The following is a 21,192-nucleotide window of genomic DNA, read 5'->3' on the forward strand; positions in this document are numbered from 1 at the left end:
CAATTAAAGTGAAGGAATTTTAATAATTTGCCCCAAAAATGAAATCTTTGAAAATTCTTATTGTATAATATTTGAATCTATCTTCTCTTTTCTTTGGTGAAATCATATAGTTTTTTTTTTTTTCTGATGGTTTAGTTCAATGAGAGCAATTTTCACTGAAATGATTAAGTGTTCAATATAATGAAACATAAAATATTGATGATTTAAACCCAGAGTGTTAAGTGTTTCAAGTATAGCAAAAAACAAAGCAAATCAACAACAACAAAAAAAAACCCTCTGGTTCTGTGACGATCATACCCAGTCCTCCTGGTTAAGTGAGACATAAATGGGTACATCAACATGTTGGTAGAAAAGCTTCATCTTTTCTCTCAAACCTTAGCAATTTTACTCTAAGACCCTTTTCTGGTTGTGGAACGTGTTGATTGGCAGACCCAGATATCAGATGTCCTGTGAGTTCCTATGCGGGTGCTCACATCTTTGCTTTACTATGTGCTTACTCCCCACCTAATCTTTTTTGTCTGTTTGTTTTAAGTAGATCTGACTCTAACAGTCTCCCAAACTGTATCTTCTGTGTAAATTAAATTTCCATTGACATCTTGAAGGGAAATTTTGTTCTTAATCTTTGCAGCAGGGAAACCTAATTGATATTGCATACTGTACATTGTTAAATACCTAGATACAGTATGGGAAGGAGATAAATCAAAACAGAGTTTTTCTTTCTTCTGAATCATCTTGTGTGTGGGTTTTGTTAGATGCTTAGGCGTGTATGTTTTCAAAGCACTGACCTTAATGCTGGCCATGCAGCAGAAGCCCACATAGGTTTTGAAAACTACTGGGTTAATGTTATCTGAAGACAGTTTTTTCACAGTTTAATTGAGTCATGCTTCATTGTCTTTTATTGCATGTTAATGTCAGTAGAATGCTGATTGTTGACAGAATCCTCCCAGTGAAGCGGCTCCAGAAATGTTGTGGTGCTGTAGGAAGCTATGTAAAATAAAAAGTCTTATTTAGATCTGAAGAAGACTCAGCTGACAGGTTAAGAGCTATCAGATATTCATAAATATTCACTAATGACAAGAATATAAGGGGAGCTACCTGTCCTCAATAGATCCCTTCTATGTTTTGGGGGTATCTATATGAGGGAAAAATCTTAAATGCAATCCAGAATGAATCCAATCATATTGGATGCCTAGTAAAAAGCACCGCATAAGAAAAAAACATAGTAGGTATAATAAGAGGACAATCTGGTTCTTGCCTTTTTTCTCCCAACAAAAACCAAAATATATTTATTATTTACTTTTTCTAAGCTCACTTATGGTCTGGAAGAAGAGGCTTCCACAGTAAAACTGTGCATGGAAAGCCCTTGAACTTGGACACTCTCTGCAAATTATTTAGGACCTGAGGTTCAAAGGCAACAGTTCATTTTGGTGACCTTGATGTATAGCTGACCATTGTACTCATTGTAAGTGCTTTTATGGTTGCAGAAGCCCCTCCTGGGAAAACACTAAACACTAAAACACTAAAGTTTTCCTCTGGGCTGAGAAGAAATATTTTAACTATGTACTATGAAGACTGTAGAAAGATTCCTAGGAGGCAAAGTTCACATTCACAGTCACAATGAAAATTTTGCTTTCAGATAATTAATGGTGGTGACATTCCTACTGAAGTGTGCCTGGGTCTAAGACTCCTTGAAGGACATTGATGTGACAGGGATGCCAGCTAGCACAGCTTCAGAGGGCACCATCTATATCACAGTCTGTGTTACCAGTGCACAACCTGTACGCCTGCACATAACCATCCTGGCACGTGGATGCCAAAATCAGTTTCAAAGTCATTTAGTAATCTATAGGGCTTCTTATTGTCTGTAATCCATAGGGAGGCAGAATCCCTGTTCCCCATAAGAGAAACTCTGAGGAAGTCCAACACAGTCTTCCTGAATGTCAAGTTAATGAGAGTGGAAACCTTGTTGTCATTTTATCACTGAATAACTTTCACGATTAACAATCACCCATTGACTAAGTTGATTTACTTTACAACAATTCAAATAAGAGCTCAAACACTTAGAGTGCCTACATATATTTTTTAAATTATAGCTTTATTGAAACATAATTCACATGTCATACAATTCATTCCATAGCGTTTAGTATATTCCAAGGATGTACAACCATCATCACTTTCTAATTCTAGAACATTCTTATTACTCCAAAGAAAAACTCCATACCTATTGAGAGTCACTTTCCATTCCTCATTCCCTGCCCCCCACACCCCTGTCTCTGAACCGTAATCTACTTTTTGTCTCTATACATTTGCCTATTCTGGACATCTCATATAAATAGAATCATGTGTATTGCCTTTTTGTTTTTTAAGCTGGCTTCTTTTATTTAGCTCTATGGTTTCAAGTTTTATTCACACTATAGCATGTGTCAGTACTTCATATATTTTTAGGTGGAATAATATTCCATTGTACAGATTACCACGTTTTCTTTATTCATCCATTGAGTGACATTTGGTTTGTCTCTACTTTTGGGTTATAATGAAGAATACTGTTATGAACATTTCCAGACAAGTTTTTGTGTGGACCAATGTCCCATGTTCATTTCTCTTGTGTATATCTCTATGAGTGGAATAGCTGGGATATGGTAACTCCAGGTTTAAGGTTTTGAGGAATTTTCAGATGGTTCTCCAAAGTGACTGCACCGTTTTACCTTCCCACTAACAATGTATGAGGTTTCCAACTTCTCCACATGTCTTGACAACACTTGCTGTCCATCTTTGGTTTTTTTGTTGTGTTGTTTGTTTTTTTTGGGGGGGGGCATTATTTAGACACACACAGAGAGAGTGTGCATGTGTGTGCAAATGGGGGAGGGGAAGAGGGAGAGAGAGAATGTCAAGCAGGCTTCATGACCAATATGGAGCCTGGTGCAGGGCTCCATCTCACGATCCTGAGATCATGACCTGAGCCAAAATCTAGAATCAGACGCTTAACTGACTGAGTCACCCAGGCGCCCGTGTCCATCTTTTTTATAATAGCCATCCTAGTGGGTGTGATGTGGTATCTCATTGTGGTTTTGATTTACATTTTGCTGATGGCTATTGGTATTGAGTATCTTTGCATGTGTTCATTAGCCATTTGTATATCTTTGGAGAAATGCCTATTCAAATCTTTTGCCTGTTTTTTAAAAAAATTTTTTAATATTTATTTTTGAGAGAGAGAGAGAGAGAGACAGAGCGCACGCAGAGGAGGGGCAGAGAGAGAATCTGAAGCAGGCTCCAGGCTCTGAGCTGTCAGCACAGAGCCCGATGCTGGGGTTTGAAATCATGAGCCACAAGATCATGATCTGAGCCGAAGTCCATTGCTTAACTGACTGAGCCACCCAGGTGTCCCTTGCCTGCTTTTTTTTTAAATTGGTGTATTCATCTTTTTATTTTTGAGTTGTAAGAGTTCTTTACATATTCCAAATACAAGTATCCATATACATATGCAAATATAAATATATATGTGTATGTGCGTGCGCGCGTGTGTGTGTGTGTGTATACATATATAAGCAAATACTTTCTTCCATTCTGTGGATTCTTTTTCTCACTTATTTAATAGTGTCCTTTGAGGCTACAAAGGTTTTAGTTTTGGTTAAGTCCAATTTACCTATTTTTTTCTTTTGTCACTTTGCTTTTGGTGTCATCTCTAAGAAACCATTGCCTAACCCGAGTTTACAAAGATTTATTCTATTTTCTTCTAAGAGTTTTATGGTTTTAATTCTTACATTTAGCTAAATGACCCATTTTGAGTTAATTTCTGTATATAGTGTGAGATAGGTGTCCAAATTCATTCTCTTTTCATGTGGATATCTAGTTGTCCCACCACTATTTATTTTCTTTTCAAATTTTTATTTAAATTCTAGTTAACATACAGTGCAGTCTTGGTTTCAGGAGTAGAATTCAGTGATTCATCATATCCATACAACACCCAGTGCTCATCAAGTGCTCTCCTTAATACCTATCACCCATCTAGCCCAGCCCCCACTCACCTCCCCCCATCAACCCTCTGCTTGTTATCTATTTTTTTTTTTAATTAAAAAAAAATTTTTTTTTTAACGTTTATTTATTTTTGAGACAGAGAGACAGAGCATGAACGGGGGAGGGTCAGAGAGAGGGAGACACAGAATCTGAAACAGGCTCCAGGCTCTGAGCTGTCAGCACAGAGCCCGACGCGGGGCTCAAACTCACCGACCGTGAGATCATGACCTGAGCTGAAGTCGGCCGCTTAACCAACAGAGCCACCCAGGCGCCCCTTGTTGTCTATTTTTTTTTTTTTTAATTTTTTTTCAACATTTATTTATTTTTGGGACAGAGAGAGACAGAGCATGAACGGGGGAGGGGCAGAGAGAGAGGGAGACACAGAATCAGAAGCAGGCTCCAGGCTCCAAGCCATCAGCCTAGAGCCTGACGCGGGGCTCGAACTCACGGACTGCGAGATCGTGACCTGGCTGAAGTCGGACGCTTAACCGACTGCGCCACCCAGGCGCCCCCCTTGTTATCTATTTTTAATAAAGTCTCTTATGGTTTGTTTCCTTCTCTCTCCCTGCCCCCCCCATATGTTCATCTGTTTTGTTTCTTAAATTCCATATATGAGTGAAATCATATGGTATTTGTCTTTCTCTGACCCTGCACCATTTGTTAAAAGACTATTCTTTCTCCATTAAGTTGTCTTGGCACTCTTTTAAAAAGTCATTTGACTGTAAGTATAAGGGCTTATTTCTGGACTCTTGGTTCTATTACATTCATCATATATGTCTTTTCTTAGCCAGTACTGCACTGTCTTGTTTACTGTAGCTTTGAAATTCAGTTTTACAATTGACAAGTGCTAGTCGTCCAACCCTTTTCTCCCCCCAAATTTTTGGGGGCTATTTTGGGTCTCTTGCAATTCCATCTGAATTTTAGAATCAGCTTTTTGTCAGATGACTTTTGCGCGTCTATTGAGATGATCATGTGGTTTCTGTCCTTTGTTCTTTAATATGATGTATTCTATTGATTGGTTTTTATATGTTACACCAAACTTGCATTCCTGGGATAAATCTTACTTGGTTATGGTGTGGTGTATTTTTTTTTTTTTTTTATGTCACTGGATTCCATTTACTAGAAGTTGTTGAAGATTCTGCATCTCTGTTTATAAGGGTTATTGTTCTGGAGTTTTATTTTCTTGTGACGTGTTTGTCTCATATTAGGGTAATCCTGGGGTTATAGCATGAATTGGGATATTCTCCATCCTCTTCTAGTTTTTGGAAGAGTTTGGAAAGAATTGATGTTAATTTGTCTTTATACATTTAATAGAATTCACCAGTGAAGCTATCTGAGCCTGGGATTTTCTTTATGGGAAGTTGAAAAAACTATTTTAAAAAATCTTTTTAAATTTTGGTAAAATATACAAAACACAAAATTTACTATTTAAATGATTTTTCAAATTATTTAACCTTTTTCCTAAGACAAGGCTTTGTGTTTAGCAAAACTTTGATAAAGATTTGAGAATAACTGAAGGGAATTTTATCATAGAAAAGAAAATTTGGGGGGCACCTGTGTGGCTCAGTTGGTTGAGGGTCAAACTTCGGCTCAGGTCATGGTCTCACAGTTCATGAGTTTGAGTCCCACATCCCATTCTCTGCTGTCAGCACAGAGCCTGCTTTGGATGCTCTGTCCTCCTCTGTCTCTGCCTTCCCCCACTCACTCACTCTGTCTCAAAAATAAATAAACATAGGGGCGCCTGGGTGGCTTAGTTGGTTAAGCAACTGACTTTGGCTCAGGTCATGATCTTGTGGTTGGTGAGTTCAAGCCCCGCATCGGGCTCTGTGCTGGTAGTTCAGAGCCTGGAGCCCGTTTCAGATTCTGTGTCTCCCTCTCTCTCTGCCCCTCCCAGATTCATGCTCTGTTTCTCTCTCTCAAAAATAAATAAACATTAAAAAAATTTTTTTTAAATAAATAAACATAAAAAATTTTAAAAAAGAGGAAGAAAAAATCTTAAACTGGAAAGAGATCTAAAGACTCCCAGTGTTCTTAGGGAAAGCCTTTCCACAGAGTCACTCTCCTTTGTCTGCTGCCATGTTTCAGAGGCCAACTTACCTCTACGATAGGTATGTTCTGTGTTGTGTCTCCTTTACTCAGAGTCCAAGTACTATATCCAAACAGCGAGTCCCAGGAAGAGTGGGGAAAATAATGTCAGCTTTCCTTCCCACCTACTTCCCAGGGCACAGTCTACTGACACATAATAGATAGAGTTTTAGATAGAATTATACAAAGCAGTTAATGTTTCCTGAAAAATTTAAATTCCAGATGAGGACGTGGGCTTTCCCTTCACAGGATCGAAGTCTCTTGAAGTGGCTTTCCAAAAACAAGAAAGATCAGCCCCTAGAAGTGAATTCAAGCAACTAAATTTCAGAAACAATGTGCTATTTTCAAGGTTTCAAAGGTTCCAGAACCACTTCTTAACCTGGACTCAAGTCAAAGTTCTTGAGCTTTGCCTAGTCCTGGTGTCTTCCTAGCTCATGTCCCAGAGAAGGGGTGCAGCAGGTGGTGACCCCCTCCTCCGCATCTGGATTCTATTCCTGAGACAGTAGCCTGAATGTGGGGCCTCTGCTCCCCCTGTGCCCCTGTTTTCCAATTTGGATTCTCTCAATGGAAGCCTACTAAACCTATTTTCTTAAAAGCCATTTCCCATGGCCTAAAACCATTCTCCAAGATCTTTTCTCCCACCTTCCCAAATTATAGAAGGTCCTTAGTGATTGTCCAAGGTTTATCATTCTACTTGGGGTAGACATTTGTATCCTGTTATAACATCACGGCTGCTATTCTGGAGTGTTGTTCACAGAGGTTTTTTTGTTTTTAATTTTTGCATTTATTTGTAAATTTTTTGGATGTTTATTTCTTTTTGAGAGGGAGAGAGACAGAGTGTGAGCAGGGGAGGGGCAGAGAGAGAGGGAGACACAGAATCTGAAGCAGGCGCCAGGTTCCAGCTGACAGCCCAAAGCCCGAGGCAGGCTGGAATCCACAAACTGTGAGATTATGACCTGTGCCACAGTCAGTCGCTTAACCAACTGAGCCACCCAGGCGCCCCATGGTTGGTTTGCTTGAATAATGAGTTCAAGGCATCTGCTACAGACTGAATTGTGTTTCCTCAAAATGCATAGGCTGAAGCCCTACCCCCCAGTGGGCTATTGGGAGGTAATTAAGGTCAGATGATGCCTTGAAGGTAGAGCTTTCAAGATGGGATTAGTGGCTTTATAAGAAGAGCGAGGGGCCTATCCACCATGTAAGGACACAGCAAGAAGGTGGCCATCTGCAAGTCAGGAGAGGGCCCTCACTAAGAACTGAATTGGCTGGCACCTTGATCTTGGTCTTCCCAGCCCCCGGAACTGTGAGAAATAAATGTTGATTAAGCCATCCCACTATGGTATTTGGTTATAGCAGCCTGAGCTAAGATAGCATCCTAACTTCCAGTAAAAGCACCCAATTAATGTAAGCACTCCTGATTTGTGGATAGTGGGGGAGACAAACAGGTGGAGAGATTTGCCTGGAGTAGACAAGCGGAAGTTTAAAGTCGTAGACACCTAAACCATGTCAGGTGTCCTTTGTGGATAGAAATACCCATCTCATTTTAAAGTAGGCCAGAAACTACTTCAGAAACAATGCCTTACCTTTTCTTCTCTCTTCCCCCCCCCCCCCCCCGCCTTCCCCACCCCTCTTTTCTGGCTCTGTCTGCCTCTTTTCCATACACTCTCAGCATGACTTCCTAAAGGTACAGATTAAATGGTTGGGGTTATTTGAAAAAAGTGTCTGAAGTTCTCCCAGCCGAAGGAATTGTACTATAAAGTAGAATAATTTGAAAGGGAGGAGTTTGTCTTTTTCATGCACAATAAAAAGCTTTCGATTCTTTTAATAACTGAAAAGGTTTATAGTTCTGTTAGAGTCTCTACGAACTTCTGATAAAGTTCATATTGTAGTCGTAGTTTATTTCACGAACTGGGAGAATGCAGACTTCTTTTGCGAAGCTTCTGACTTTCTCCGACACACTTCCTCTCTTACGGAGCACACCGAAGGCTGATGTATGAGGAATGCAAATTAACGTGTTCTGCTTATAAGTTAATATAAAAGAAGAGATTATAGCACAGGCATAGGCTTTATGCGCTTCTCAGGACTTCTTATCAATCAGCAGTAACTGAGCTTGTATCGTGTTTATGGCCCGGAGCAGTGGCACGAGACTTTAGAACCAAATTCGCTCTGCAGCTGGGTGACTTTAGGCATGTCATTTAACCTCACAGACTTCAGATTCCTCTCAGGGAAGAGGGAGATAATGACACCTTTCTGGCCAAGCTCTTGTGAACATTCTGTGAGGGAATATTTGTACACAGCTAAATGGCACACAGTGGTCACTGTGTCCGATAATTTGATTACAGGCATCGGATCTTACCCAATATTGGAAGGCAAGCAGGATAATTCATGGAGCCCCAGGGCAAGGAGTGCAGCCCAGCCTGCAGAGGAAACTGAGTCCTTCTCACAATGCAGCCTCTTTCTCATCTGCGTCTGGGCCCCCTGGGCCCTTTTCACTCCTACTCGCTGCATTTCCTCTCCCTCTGTTGATGGGCTCTCTCAGCTCCATTTCCGCATGGCTCAGGCATGGCCACCATTGACTCTGGCCACATAATGTTCCAGTTTAAGAAGCCAAAAGCTTAGCGTAGAAGGCTTGGGTCTTTGTGGCCCACCTCCCTACAGTCGTCTGTGTGCATAGAGAGAGGGGGCTTTGTGGGGGCTGCTCCCCTCTCAGCAGAGGTGATAGAAGGAGCCTGTGGAGATCTGGTGGGGCTGAGGGCATCTCCAGAAAAGCCTCTCAAGAAGCAGCGACTTCTGGGGTGCCTGGGTGGCACAGTCGGTTGAGCGTCCGACTTCAGCCAGGTCACGATCTCGCGGTCCGTGGGTTCGAGCCCCGCGTCGGGCTCTGGGCTGACGGCTCGGAGCCTGGAGCCTGTTTCCGATTCTGTGTCTCCCTCTCTCTCTGCCCCTCCCCCGTTCATGCTCTGTCTCTCTCTGTCCCAAAAATAAATAAAAAACGTTGAAAAAAAAAATTAAAAAAAAAAAAAAGAAGCAGTGACTTCTGTTCTCTCTTGAAGGTCCCCTCCTACTCAGAAATCCACCCAATCATGCCAGGTTTTATCCCTTGATTTCATGTACAAGACTTAACTGTGGACTTGTTCCTGGCTTCCTGAAGCTCCTACTGTAGCTTCCACATAAATGCACCGTTCTGGTTTTCCTCCTACTTCTTTGATAGAATCATTCCCTTTTTTGACCCCCTTTCCCCTTTTCCCCTTAAATAATCAACACCTTTTAGGGTTGTGTCTTGATGTCTATTCTCCTTTGCTCAGTTATCTGTCTCTTCGTGTACTCAGGACACAAGGCTTGTCAAGTCAATGAGAGTCCTCCTCGTTTCTCTTTTTACTTATATCTTTAATTTCATAGTAATATCTGACTTTTTTAGTTTTTTATCATTTTTTAAAATATTTATTTATTTTTGAGAGAGACAGAGACAGAGCTTGAGCGGGGGTGGGGCAGAGAGAGAGGGAGACACAGAATCCGAAGCAGGCTCCAGGCTCCGAGCTGTCAGCCCAGAGCCTGATGCGGGGCTCGAACCCACGGACGGTGAGATCATGACCTGAGCCAAAGTCGGACGCCCAACCGACTGAGCCACCCAGGTGCCCCATATCTGGCTTAAAAAAAATATGACACTGTTACTATTTTTAGCTTATTTCTCCAGACTTTTTCCTAATATTTTGAGACCTGTTGATACGTCACATTTCCTATATTTTATACAGTTTGTATTATAGGTTTTGTGATAAGTTTTGGTGTGTGTGTGTGTGTGTGCACGCGCATGCATCTCTGGAGTATGTTAAGAATATCTAAGAAAGCAGCTTAGTAGGTACTTAGCACCTTTTTAAGGAATCCTCAGTTCTATTCCCAAAGTCCCACAGGCAATTGTTCCTGGGTAAGTACTGTTTGGGAAATCTCTTTGAGCTAGATAATTGTGTAAGGAGTTACAATAGTCTGCTCATCGAGATGGGTGTGATTGCCTGAGATGAGAACTGTCTCTAATAATCATTTTATTGGGGTGCCAGGGTGGCTCAGTCTGTTAACTGTTTGACTCTCGATTTTGGCTCAGGTCATGATCTCACGGTCCGTGCGTTCAAGCCTCACGTCGGGCTCTGTGCTGACAGCTTGGAGCCTGGAGCCTGATTCAGATTCTGGGTCTCCCTTTCTCTCTGCCCATCCCCCAATCGTTCTCTCTCTCTCTCTCTCTCTCTCTCTCTCTCTCTCAAAAATAAATAAAAACATAAAAAATTTTTTAAAAAAGAATCATGGTTTCATAGGTGACAGTGCAAAGTTCTCATGATTTGGTGTTTGATCAAAAAGATAGGACACAAACTGTATATAGAAGCTACTCTTTTTGTTGACTTTCCACTCAAGATTTTCAGAGATGTGAACTAAGCCACACAGCAGAGCAAAGGAGATTGATTTTACCCAAGAACAACAAATGTTGTGCTAAGTTTAAAGTCACTATGGACTTTTGAACAAATGGGTTTACATTTCAGAACCAGGCCTATTTTTCTCTATGCAAAATGACTTGTTTTGTTTCTACATGTCTACATAATGTCAATGTCTATACTGGTGCATATGTGAGAGAAAGCCCGCCAAAATACTACCAGCGGTGGAATACCAGAAGTGAATAATTTTATTTTCTCTGTAATTTTTATTTATTTAATTATACTTGTACATATTTATACATTTCTACTACTGACATGTGTACTCAAAAAAAATTTTTTTTAATGTTTATTTGTTTTTGAGAGAGAGAGAGAGCAACAGACCATGAGTGAGGGAGGAGTAGAGAGAGAGGGAAATACAGAATCCGAAGCAGTCTCCAGGCTCTGAGCTGTCAGCCCAGAGCCCGACGTGGGGCTCATACTCACAAATGGCGAGATCATGACCTGAACCACAGTCAGACGCTCAACTGACTGAGCCACCTAGGTGCCCCTGGACGTGTATACTTTTATGTTTAGAATAAAATCAACTCTAAACGGTGCAAAGGATTTTGTGAAGAAAGCAGCGTAAGAAGGGAGGCTCCATAATGTGGCACATGGACACAGTCCTGCTTGAAACGATACAACACATCAAGTGAAAAGACTGTATGTGGTTGTTGTTGTCTTAACGAATCATGCAAATTCCTTTCCTTCCTAAATCAGGTAAGAGACGCATTTGAAGGGAAGCCACCTGACCATGTAGTCAGATTGCTTCCTTCTGTTCAGTTAAAGCTCCTTAGTCTACAGGACACCGGCGATTCCAACACTGTTGACAGGGACAGTCCTTTATTGGGATGTGTCATGGTAGCCAAGCTCTGTGCAAAATACATTATTCACATTTATCTCATAATTTCCCAAACTGCCCTTTTGCGATTCCCTTTTACAGGTGAGGATACTTAGACCCACAGAGATTAAGTGACTTGCTCCAATTATGCAATGAGACAATGGCAGAGTCTCCTGACTCCCCAACTTTGATATCAGAAAACACTGACAATTCAGGACCAAAGAAGCTATCCTGTGATATGTAGAATGATTGACCATCCAAAGGTAATAATTCGACACTCATGTAAAAGAGACAGAACGAGAATGGGAGTCCTCTACCCTTTGGCACCCACCTGGAGCCTCCAAAAAGTATTTGGTAGCACCCGTCAAGAAGCGACTGGCCTACTTGAGTTTTATGTGCAGCTGTAGATGAAGCCCGATCAGTTATTCAAGGAAGAATTTTAGGGCATTCTTTTCTTCCCATTATTGGCTAGCGGTAAACTCTGTACTTGGTTGAAAGACACTACAGAACCAAGCGAGGAGCAAGAAGGGCTCATTTAGCAGAGGAATGAAAGCAGAATTTTAAGAAACTGCTGATGTTTAGGAAATGAAAGAGGCTGATAATAGCGATTAATGATTGTGAAGCCCAGGCCTCTGCTGTGAGTCTTAAAACCAGTTCTAAAACAGAAGAAGATTAAAATACATATTGATCTGCTGATGGGCCAAAGGTAAAGTTTAAAAGCAAAGAATTGACCAATATGTATTACATTAATTAAACCCTTCTCTGGGATGTGAATAAACACAAGCTGATAACTAGTATCTGTGAGTTCCTGAATTGATTCCGCATTGAGTATACTTCAAAGATGCAGGGCCATGTCCGTCTGCAATCACCTTCAGAAAGGCTGTCTTGCTACAGACGAATGCCATAAGACACTCAAAGTTTTCGTGTGCAACTGATCCCCTTACTTACTTTACTAATGCAGGGGCTGTAATAGCAACAGGCTTTGAAGTGCAAAGCTTTCCTGGAGTTATGCACTCATTAAAAACCACCATGCTTTCATAAAATCCAGGAACTCTAATGGGAAGGATTTCACATTATGAGGGCAGCGAGAACCCAGACTGCCCTGATCTGTGCCCTCTTGCTTGCCTGGCACTCACTTAAGATGCGGGCCATCTTCCTTCCTTCCTCCCTTCCTTCCTTCCTTCTTTTCTTTCTTTCTTTCTTTCTTTCTTTCTTTCTTTCTTTCTTTCTTTCTCTCTTTCTCTCTTTCTCTCTTTCTTTCTTTCTTCTCTTCCCTTTCTTTTTCTTTTCTTTTCTTTCTTTCTCATTCTTTCTTTCTTTCTTTTCTTTCTTTCTTTCTCTTTCTTTCAAATGTATTTATTTAAATTCAAGCTAGTTAACTTCAGGAGTCGAACCCAGTGATTCATCACTTTCATATAACACCCAGTAGTCATCCCCAAAAGTGCCCTCCTTAATGCCCATCACCCATGTAGCCCATCCCCCCCCCCCAACCTAACACCCCTCCAGCAATCCTCAGTTTGTTATCTGTATTTAAGAGTCTCTTATGTTTTAGGCTCCCCGTCTGTTTTTATCTTATTTTTCCTTCCCTTCCCTTATGTTCATCTTAAATTCCACATAGCATATATTTGTCTTTCTCTGACTGACTTATTTCGCTTAGCATGATACACTCTGGTTCCATCCAAGATGTGGACCAGCGTACTCAGCCTTAGACCTAGCACTCTGTAAAAGCTATGAGGACCTTGGAGAGCTTTCCTGTTGATGTACATATAGGTGATTGTTTCCATTCTGTTGTTTATCTCATCCTTTTTTTTCATATACAGTTGATTAACATAGGTTCTGTAAGGTGATCCTACAGGAACCAAAGAGCTAAGTATTGAAGAAAGACTCTGGGAATTTAGAGTGTGGCAAAGGTGATATTTCAAATCAGTGGAGGAAAGATGGCTTGTTTAGTACATGACATTAGAATCACTGAAAGTCATTTGGAAAAAAGTATTTCAGCATAGGTAGTTTATAGTCATTTGGAAAAAAAGTATTTCAGCATAAACTACCTATACTGAAACAAACTCCAGAAAATAAAAGATTTAAATACTTGCAAGCTACAAATGTACTAGAAATACACATAAGTGATTGTTTTTCATACTATTGATAGAGAGAAGGCCATTCAAGGCAGGACTCCAAACCTAAAATTTGTAACAGGAAATACTCGTAAATTTGACCATGTACAAGTTTTGTCTTATAAAAAAAAAACATACCACAAACAATGTCAGAAGATAAGCAAACAAAAGAAAAGAAAACAAAACAAAACTAGAAAAAATGTTTATAACACATATCAGACAATGAGCTAGTATCTTTAACATTTAAAGAAATTTTGAAAATCAAAACAAAACAGATGAGCATATGGGAAGCAGGGGGAAAAAGAGAAGGAAACAAATCATAAGAGACTCTTAACTATAGAGAACAAATTGAGGGTTGCTGGAGGGGAGGAGGGTGGGAGATGGGTTAAATGGGTGATGGACATTAAGGAGGGCACTTGTGATGAGCACTGGGTATTATTTGGAAGTGATGAATCACGAATTATACTCCTGAAAAAATATTACACTATATGTTAACTAACTAGAATTTAAATAAAAGTTTGAGGGGCACCTGAGTGGTCAGTCAGTTAAGCATCTGACTCTCGGTTTTGGCTCAAGTTACGATCTCGCAATTTTGTGAGTTCAAGCCCCGCGTGGGGTTCTCTGCTGGCAACGTGGAGCCTCCTTGGGATTCTCTCTTTCTCCCTCTCTCTCTCAAAGCTAATTTTAGAAAACTGAAAAAAAATAAAAATAAAATAAAAAATTGAAGAAAAACAATAAAGAACTCTTAAAAATCAGTATGAAAAAGGAAATCACTCCAATAAAAAATAGACAAGCACATGGGCATCCGTTCCCAGAAAAACAAATACAAGGAGATTCACAGCAGCTGTATTTATAATGGGAAAATCCAGGATATAAAGAGTCTTCAATGATATGATTTACCAAGTTGTTATAACAGCTATGAAAAAAAAAAAAGAATGAAGTAGATTTACATATATTGATATTGGAAAATGTTTGTAAGTCCAAAATAATAGTTTTAATTTTAAAACACCTAGCAGGTTGGATAACAATGTTTACTCTAATCCCATTGGTATGTAGAAATATATGTCAATTTGAAAGGACATACAGGGGCGCCTGGGTGGCTCGGTCGGTTAAGCGTCCAACCTCGGCTCAGGTCATGATCTCGTGGTTTGTGAGTTCAAGCCCCGCGTTGAGCTCTGTGCTGACAGCTCAGAGCCTGGAGCCTGTTTCAGATTCTGTGTCTCCCTCTCTCTCTGACCCTCCCCCGTTCATGCTCTGTCTCTGTCTCAAAAACGTTAAAAAAAAAAGAAAGAAAGAAAGGACACGCAAATTAACGGTTGACTATGGGGATTAGGATTGGAATACAAAAGGATAATTTGAGTTCTGCACTGTTTGATTCTACCTTGTATTATTTTTATAAGTTAAAACACTGCTTAATTAAATAAATATGAAGACAAATTGTAGTAAAGGCTCAAACCACATAATGAAAATGGAACATAATACCAGATACATCATGCATTGAGAAAGAATGCTCAACAAGGCTTAGTCCTGAATTGGTGTAGGGTGAGGGGATTGTCCACTTGTGTCCGAATCTCACGTTCTTTAACCGTCCATGCCATTTGGAAGCTGACACTGAGACTGAGTTGGGCCTGCAAGACGCTTATTGAGGAGTAATGATCAAGAGGGTCAAGGGGGAGGAAAAGCCTTGTCTGTGGTGCCGATCTGACACCAGTAAGAGGGACAGAAGGGAAGAAGGATGGGACAGGGAGAGCCTCAAATCACAATGCGGATCAGATGAAGCCCATCTTATGCGATGCTTTAGATCTGAAGGTCCCTGTTCGAGGAGGTCTTTTGGGGCAGAGGTTGCCAGACTCTAGGACACCGACCCTGTCAGCCGTTGGCTGTGGACTGTCCCAGGGAGTGTGGCCCAGCTCCCGCACTGTTACGGATCCCAAAGGTGCTACAGCTGGAGGCTCTCAGCTTGGGCCCTTCGTGCAGCAGAACAGCAAAGTCTTTCCTGAAGGGAGGCCAGAGTGAGCCACCACCTTGGCCACCAGAGTCCAGTCCCTCTCTCTGTGTAGGTTCGAGGAGTAGCTCTTCCAAGGTGCCAGTGGGCTTCCCTTGTGGAGGGGAAGTTTAGGGGAGGGAGGTTAGAGGGGCAAATTATGGCCCCTGATGCTGAATTTGGTCTCAGGGCTTATACCCATTCTCTTCCTGCCTCACTGTCTATTGAAAATTCCTCTCGCCCTCAGCTCTCACCTCTGCGGGTCTCCGTGACTTCCTTGGGCGCATTACCCGAAGCCTCATCCCTGGGGGTTTTGAGGCCCTGGTGACCATACCTTTCTCAGGCGCATGTCTATTCACCATCGCAACTGGGCAAGGGAGGGCCAGGATGGGGACGCTACTGACTGTAGGGGCAGGAAATTCCTCATCTCCTAGAAGTCACAGTGCATATTGCACAGTGCCCTGCCTACCCAGCCCCCATCACTGTGAAATCCAAAACATGCACACACATTTCCATATGTCTGCTGGCTCTATAAAACTCAAATAGTTTGTAAACCTAGAAACCCAAAGCCTTTCTCTCCTGATTATCATCCATAAAACAAATTTCAGAAACAGAAGAATGAACTCGTCTGCTTGCAACAGCCCTCCTCCCGGCAATGCGTCCCCAGAATTACCTAAACGAGATGGGTCTCTGTGACAAAAAAGTGAGTGAAGAACAAACTGTTTAATATTTCAAAAATGTGAGGTGGAAAAAAAATTTTTTTAATCATCTTTCATGCTTTCCATTTTCCAATAAAGTTGAAGTGAGGCCATCAGCAGACTGAGGGTGGGGGGAGCACGTGTGGAGATGGGAGGAGACGAGACAGGAAGTGAAGTACTCATCTCAGAGAGTGGGGAAGATGGCTTCTGACATGGAGCCGTCAGCTCAGCCGTGCACTTTCCTCTGGCGGTTGCTCAGGTGAAGACAGGAAGATAGTTGGGTGCATTCTGGAGTGGGCTTTGCCCCAGACACAGGGGAGTTGGGGGCACTTGTGAGGAGGTGTTATAATGAGGGGCTGTAGCACCGGGTGTGGACAAAGACTGATACTCCTCCCTGTCATCTGGTTCCTCTTAAGACTGGCTCTAGTCACTCCAGTCTTAGAAATATCCTTTCTTGGTCCCATTCACATCCTCTTCCAGCTTCCACGCTAGCTCTTGCCTCTCCTTCATGGCCAAATTTCTCCAAAGCTTTGTGTATACCTGTGTCCTCCATTTCTTTGCTTCTCATCACTCAATCCACTGCAAACCAGATTCTGCCTCAGTCAGGAACCTGTATGGTCTCATAAAAGTCACCCATCACTTCTGGGCCCCTAAGTCCGATGCATATATAGGAACACGTGTTAGTGTTACCGTCTTTGATCTCTCAGGAGGATTTGGCACTTTTGACTATTCCCTCATTTCATGGAACACTGTGACATTCTCTTTGTTTTCCTCTGTACCTCAGTAACTGATCCTTCATTTTCTTCATTCTTTACTCACCCTTTTCTGTCTTACTTCTTCAGTTAGGACTGAGTAGGGATGCACTTAACAGAAAACAAAACAAACAGTAGCTAAAATAAGATAGAAAAGTAATTTTCTCTCAAACGATGGAAACCCAAAGGTAGGTCCTACAGGGAACCAGTATGTATCTTTCTGTTTCAGCATCCTAGCATCCTCAAGGTCACCTCATGTTCCAAGATGGCAGCTCTCACACCCATACATCAGGAGGCATCAAAAAGGAAGGGAGAAAAGGCAAAAATGTTGCAGCTTCTAAACCAGTCATTAGCGAAGCTTCCTGTGAGCTCCATACAACCCCTGGGTTTATATTCTGTTGACTTCCCAGCTGTAACAGATACTGGGAAGTAGTGTCTTTTAACTGAATAAATCAGGCTCCTATGACTAAAGACGAAGGGAAACATGGATACTGGGGAGCTAATCGGTAGATAGATGTGAGTATTCCTGGGGGCCTTATCCTGAAGCCTTCTCTTCCTCATCCTGTGCTCTTTGAGGCAAACTTATCCATATCCATGGCGTTCATTACTACATTATAACCACTGATTACAAACCCATCTTTTTCCAGGGCTTCATGCTCCCTGACCAGAGCTTTTTTGGCAGACTGTTGGCCTTAGAATCCTGAATGAGCACTATACTGTGAGCTTGCAGTTGGACCTAGGTGTGCTCATCACCTCGGGCAGAGCCAGGGTTCAGGGAATACCTTCTGAATGCAAATAATGCCGGGACTGGGGAAGCTGATGAAGACTGAAAAGGAAAAGGTCTGAGGGAGCCATTTCTTTATGATGTAGCTCTTGTGTTGGGCATCTCTGGGATTCTTGCTGGGGAAGAGAGGGCTGAATGGCTCCACTCGCCCTTTTTCAGGGATTCCAGAGAGAGATAGATACATTGCGGTCCCCACAGGCCTTACTGCCTTCTTGTTCATCCGCCAGTGACACGTCTGCTTGTATATCCCTGCAAAATCCTGGCTAGCCTGGAGTATCTTGCAAGCAATCTGGGTATGAAAAATATTCAGTCCAAGAAGTTTTTAATCTTCTTGAACATTATAGAACTATTAAGTTTTCACATAAAATAAACAGGGAGTGGGTGAGGGCCTATTTGGTAGAGGAACCGGGCCAGATACTGAGGGGGGGGAAGATCTCACCTCCACACTTGAGAACATCCACATTTCCACTAAGTGTAATTCAACAGTTTCTTGTTTAAGTTTCTGTCCTATTCGGGGCTCTCTGTTAAAGTACTTGGGATGCAAGTGAATTACTCAGAATAGGAAATAGTTCCATTTTTCCCCCTGAATTTTAATAATGAAAAATTGAGGAGGATCAATTCTTGTTTTGGAACAAAAAGAACATTATTTATTTTTAACGGAGTTGCCAGCATTCAATTTGCCTGTAATGCATTTTTTAGATCTAGGAGATTATTACCATTAACTGTCTACTATCAAGATTTATTTTTTTCCTCATATTCATTTTTACAGCAGCCTGAGTAAAATATGTTTTGTTAAAAATCAGTTCCATTTCCCTTTCAAATAATATTGGACTAAATAACTCAGAAGTTTATCTGGGTTAAAAAAAAACACACACCACAAATGCATGTCACTTATATTCCCGTAATTCTTGTTAAAGGCATTTGGGTGCTTCTCAGTTTTCTACCAATTTGACTATTGATATATGTGGTTGCCTTTCTGCTTTGGGAGGACAATATTTAGAGCCACAAAGTGATTCTCACTTACTTACCAGAAAGAACCATAAGGGAGATGATCAAAAAGCTTAATGATAGCATATCCAAGATAAGAATATAGTTTTTCAAAGCCCAAATTGGAAACAAGACATAACTCTTCCCCTTAAACAGTCTTTAAGTAAGGCTATTTCTAATTGGAGAATCAATAATAGAACTGAGGAAAAGCAATTGTGATACACCAGGTTCAGTAACAGGGTTCCTGGAGACTGTACCCCAATACTTGACATCCTGTTTGATAGCCAGAATAGGGTCAGGAGGGTGACTGTCTGCATTTCAAAGTGGCCGGAAGTCTATCCTTTTTTAGGGAGAAGTAGACACTGACTTCTGACCTCAGTGCAGACAGCTCTTATGATTTGAGAATGACATTTTTGTGGGCTTTATAGTTCTGCAAAATGAAAGCCAGATCTTTTTCTGGGATGGAATGTTTAAGTTAAAGAGGACCTAACTGCTGTTCATAATAATATAAAAAATGCTTGCGATGAGCCGAAATATATCTTTGTGAGATTGTGATGGTGACTTAGGGGAAGAAAAATGTTTCTTCTCCTTCAAGCAAAGGTTGAGTAGGGGGACTGATGAAGGACCTGTTTATCAGGGAGAGATGTGCCAATACTGTCACTAGGATGATGGACAGAGGACTAAGGTGGAAGATATCGAAGGCATGCTTTGTGGATGGGCAGGGTGGTTGGAACCTAGGACAGCAATACCCAATATCCAACTACGTGTTAATGCCCCCACGTTGTAATTTCCTTCTGCTTACCCTATGCAGAAGGGGGATAATAATCTCAGTAAAAGTGTGTTAGGTGTTACTGCATAGTCTTAGCCATGCTCTGGGAAGTAGGGGTAAGGCTTGTGCCCATGCTTGGGGCCCAGAAATCCATGGAGAGAGACAGCATTCAGGTGCCATAACAAAATGGCAGGAATGGGGGGAGCAGAGAGAGAGGTGACTGCATTTTCAGGCAAGTGGCTAGTAGGACACACCCATGGGATACCTAAGTATTTCCTCATGACTCTTGGGAAGATTTGGGAGAAACTTGGTGAAAGAATGGCATTTCTACATCCATGAGAGCTGGCAACACTGACTATATCACATGATACTAAAGAGAGGGATGATCTATGAAAGTTAAGAATGTGGGGCTATCTGTGTCACAGACTTAGGAATGACCTTAAGGAAAAAACCTAGTAAGGGTGCCAAGACTATTAAATGGGGAAAGAATCGCCTTTTCAACAAGTGGTATTGGAACAACTGGGCAGCCACATGCAAAAGAATGAAGCTGGACCCTTACCTCACACCATATATAAAAATTAACTCCAGATGGATTACAAAATTAAATATAATAACTAGAAACAATAAAGTTCTTAGAAAACATAGGGGTGAATCTTTGTGAGCTCATCTTTGGCATTGGGATATTAAATGTGACACCAAAACATGAGCAATATAACAAAAAAATAGATGAAATGAATGTCATCAAAATTAAAAACTTTTGTGCATCAAAGGACACTATTAAAAATGTGAAAAAACAACCCAAGAATGGAAAAAAGTACTTGCAAATTATATATCCAATGAAGGTCTTGTGCCCAAAATATATAAGAACTCTAGCAGCTCAATACTAAGAAGGCAAATGACTGAATTAAAAAATGAACAAAGGGTCCACATAAACATTTCTTTAAAGAAGATATACAAACGACCAATAAACACATGAAAAAATGCCCAACATCATTAGCTACTGGATAAATGCAAATCAAAACCACTGCATAGCCGCTAGCATGAGGATAATAATTCAGATAATAACAAGTGTTGATGAGAATGCGGGGAAATTGGAACCCTCATACATTGTTGGTGGAAATGTAAAATGGTGCAGCCATTTTTGAAAACAGTCTGGAAGTTTCTCAAACGATTCTCAAGCGGTTGCCCTATGACCCAGCAATTCCACTCCTCAGTATATACTCAAGAGAAATGAAAATGTGTGTCCGCACAAAAACTTACACCTGGATGTTTATAGCACTATTATTCATAAGAGCAAAAAAATGGAACCAACCCAAATGTCCATCACCTGATGAATGGATACATAAAATCTACTGTATCCATAAAATGGAATATTATTTGGCCATAGAAAGGAAGGCAGTACTGATTCATGCTGCGACCTGGAAGAACCTTGAAAACACGTAAAAGGAGCCGGCCACAAAGGACGACATATTCTGTGATTCTATTTATATGAAATATCCAGAATAGGCATACCTACAGAGGGAGAGTACCTTAATTGCTGTCTAGGGTGAGCAGAGCGGGAGTAACTGTTAAAAGATGTAGGGTTTCTTTGGGAGTTGATGAGAAAGTCCTAAAATTGACTGTGGTGACGGTTGTGCATCTCTGTGAATATACTAAAAAAAAATCACTGAATTGTACACTTTAGATATGTAAATTGTATGGTATGTAAAT

Source organism: Felis catus, chromosome D4 (genome assembly GCF_018350175.1).
Source record: "Felis catus isolate Fca126 chromosome D4, F.catus_Fca126_mat1.0, whole genome shotgun sequence".
Classification (NCBI taxonomy): domain Eukaryota; kingdom Metazoa; phylum Chordata; class Mammalia; order Carnivora; family Felidae; genus Felis; species Felis catus.